The sequence below is a fragment of the Pteropus alecto genome, unplaced genomic scaffold (assembly GCF_000325575.1).
Source record: "Pteropus alecto unplaced genomic scaffold, ASM32557v1 scaffold101, whole genome shotgun sequence".
NCBI lineage: Eukaryota > Metazoa > Chordata > Mammalia > Chiroptera > Pteropodidae > Pteropus > Pteropus alecto.
Window position 1 is genome coordinate 7,057,967 of NW_006432945.1, and position 3,985 is coordinate 7,061,951.

Sequence of the window (3,985 nt, forward strand, 5' to 3'; positions counted from 1 at the left end):
CATGTATTGAGCGCTCATTGTGTTCTGAACACTCTTCTAGGCATGAGGGGGAAAGAAAATGAAAAAGATCTGAAAAGCTAGCTTTTGCATATGTAGCCATGTCAGAAACTAGGTACAGAGGCCTATGATATAATCCCTAGGAGCTAGTAAGTCCTGAGACCAACAATCATCTAGTAGCCTGTGTTAGGTTAATATTTGTGTTGCATTTTCATGTATTATACCTGAGCCTTCAGCAAGATCTTGTTAAATATTATGATCCTGACTTAGTTGGTCTATGGAAAATATATCAGTCGGGGTTCTTGGTTGTAAGCAACAGAAACTGACGGAGTAGAAAAGAAGTTTTATTAAAAGGTATGAGGTAGTTCACAGAAGTTTGGGATGGTTAAAATATAAGGCTCAAAGCTAAACTCTTAGAAAGACTGTCCCAAAACCATGTCCCATAGGCAGATCTAATGAGGAAAACGTGGCCACCGCCAGGTGCTAGAAGTTAATTTGCCCCATTACAGTTAGTTCTGTGCCAGGAAAGCAGTTGTCCTGTTATAACTATTGTCATCAGCCCTAATGCACTATTTGTGACAAGAATTCAGTCTTGCAGCCCCTGTGCTGCTAGTGCAGAGTGAGAGACTGAATGCTTGATTAATAATCATATGAAAACTCTTTGCCACACATAAGACCAATCAAAATGTCTGCAAAGCAGAAAGCCAGGAGAATAGAAATTTGCAATATCTCAAAAATTCCTCAAAAAAACAAAAGTACCACATAATATATGTCCTCCAGGAGGTCACAGTTTTCTGAAGGAGATAAACATATGCACAGCTATTAGTAAAGCTAATCTCTTGTATAATATAAGTAAAATGCTAGAGGAGCAGAAAAGAGGAGACAGTTTCTAACAAGGAGCAGTTGAACCTTAGATCTTGAAGAATAAGGAGGATTTTGTAAGAAGAGAATGGAACATTTTAGGGTAGAGCAAATCAAGTGGGCAGATAAGCGAAGTGAAATTGCATGTGATATTTGAGGACTATAAGTGGTCTACTGTGGGTAGAGGGGAGGCTGTGATGAGATATGAGGCTGAAGCAGTTGATCACTATTATATTGTATGAGCATTACTTAAACGAGGTCAGGTGTTCAAATTTTACTCCGGCAAACCCAGAGGAGATTTTTGAAGAAAAGGAGTAAAATGGTACCCAACTTCATCACTGTGCTTGAGATGGATTAATCACCCTGGTTAGAGAAGCAATAAGAGGCACTGGGGAGGTGATACAAAAGTTAGATGGACTTTGGACTATCTTACTTCAAGTTCTCTTATGACCACAAGACTTGATCATTGGAAGGAGAAAGGCCATTGGCCAAAAAAAAAAAAAAAAATCAGCAAATATTAGCCAAAGTACTTCAGGAATAAGGTAATAAGAACCTGGACCTGGTGATGGTTGAGGGAGTGAACAAGAATACGCACGCTTGAGAAATATATTAGAGAAAGAAAACTTGAGTTGGTGTCAGATCAAATATAAGAAGCGAGGAAAAGAGTCACAGAAATCTTCAGGGTGCTTAAGGACAAATGAACACTGAGTTAAAATTCAGGGAGTGGTGAACCTGAAGTCAGTGAATTAGCTTGGATGCTTCTGTAAAGAAAAACTCTTGAGCTCTATTTTATTAAAATAGCCTTTTTTTTTTTTTTTTTTTAACTAGTGGGAAAAGCTCGAGCCCACCTGGAAGCTCATCTGTCCCCTCCCCAACAAATGGAGTTATGAGCTTTAACTTGGCCTGAGGTAACTGTTCCATAGCAACCAAACCTGGCAGGACACAGAGGCACAAATCTGGAACGCAACCCAGAAGCTGGGGTTTGTTGGTTTATTCTCTCTAAAGATCCTATTCCAGATATGTTCATTTTGTACCATCATTCCTACTACTCTAGTCCCTAAAATCTCCAATTTTCTCTTTTCATACTCTTTGTATAGAATTCTCATTTTTGTATTCATTTCTGGATATATTCTCCTAGTCTTGGGCCTAGGAGAATGCTAGTACCAGTAAGAGAATTTCAGAGGGGGTGTTAGTTTGTAGAAAGGATAAAAACATTTTTTTTTTTAGATCAGCTGAATGTGAATTAAAGGCAAATTTCTAGCAGTAGATAGAAAACAGATCTGAGCTCAAAAGGAAATTGGAGACAGAGATACAGATTGGAAAGTCCAGGTCAAAAGCTGAGAGAGTTCAAGGTCCCGAAGATTCCGATGGAGAGAGAACAGAGAGAAATAGAAAGCTCTGCTCTGAAATTTGGGGATTGGTCACCTTTATGCAGTGCCGGGGGGAAGAAAGAGCTAAAGAATCAGAGAACAAAAAAGTCAGTGAAGACAGATCAAACAAAACAAAACAAAACAAAGCAAAACAAAACAAAACAAAACAAAACAAAACAAAACAAAACAAAACAAAACATCCAGGAGGCTAGCCTCATAAAGCAAGGAAGCAGTTTCCAAAAAAGAGGAGGGTAGCCAATCCTGGTTAAAGCTTTCTAAATTCAAGGGGTCCGGCCTATAAAAGGGAGGCAAAGAAATACAAGAAAATAATATAGAATCCAATCAGGCAGAAAAGAGATTAGTCACAATAGGCGATTAAAATTGTAAAATAAGTTGCTTGTTTAAAAGAAAAAAAAGGGTCTAAACGCATATCCTCTCTCTATTGGGATCTTCAACGACTTCAACTCTGTGTTCGGACAAGGACTTTCCAATTTGTATCTTTATTTCTAATTTCCTTCCTGAGCTCAAATCTGTGTTTTCCATTTACTTATTAGGTCGCAAGAAAATGACTAGGCAGGAGAATGCCCATTACAGTAAGAAAGGGCTCAAGAATTGCCCCCAGGTGCAGAATTTCCAGTGACCCAAATCTGTGGCACTTTTGTAGTCCTAAATTTTAGGCTGAGTAAGATGTAAAATCTGCTACCTTTGGTTAGATAAGTGATTCTGCAACCGTGGGAATGTATAGAAAATGATGATATAGCTCAAATGTATAGAATTCTCATTTTTGTATTCATTTCTGGATATGTTTTGCAATTGCAACAATTCGTATGTGTCTGTTGGTTATTTAAGTGTTTAGATAAATTATGTTTTTTAGGGTTTAAGTCTATTCTGTCAGATATTTGAAGCACGTGAAAATTATGTAAAATTTAAATACATAGCTTAAAATATTTCGGGGGAATTTAGTGTTTTAAACTTTAACTGAATATTAACCTAATAACAAATAAAAGCGATCTCTTATATTTTAAATTATTAGATTTCTAAATAAACTAGGTAGAACTTAAGAGTGAGGTTTTACTCTTAGAACTAGATTTGGCAATGATTTCTTAGATGCGACACTAAAAGCACAGGCAACGAAAGAAAAAATAGGTAAAATGAATGCATCAAAATTTTAAACTTTTTAATATCAGAGGGTATTATCAAGAGAGTAAAAAGACAATATGCAGAATGAGAGAAAATATTTGCAACATATATCCAGTAAGAGAATATCTACACTATATAAAGAACTCCTATAACTCTATAACGAAATGGATAATGAGGAAATCTAGAGCATTAGCCTTTATGTGGTCTGTTTCCTCTGTCCTGAATGCTTGGCCCCATCATGTGGCTCATCCCTCATCTTTAAAGTCACTTTCTCAATAACCCCAACCCTCACGCCATATCTAAAATCTTCCCCTGCTCCCCGAAGTCCTGAATTCCCCTACCCACTCCTTTTTCTTTTTTTCCATAGCTCTTATCACCTTCAAATATGCTATCTAATTTACTTCCTGTGTTTGTTATTATCTATTGCCTCCCACAAGAATGCAAGGCCGCAAGGGGAGGGATGTGTGTCTCTTTTGTTTGCTGAGAATGATGCCTAGTGCTCAATAAATAATTGTTAAATGAATAACATAGAAAGGTTGATGGTGAAGAGGGGCAAGGAAAAAAGAGAGACAGTTGTTGGAAAAGTCATAGTTGAAATCAGGACTGATATTCAATTG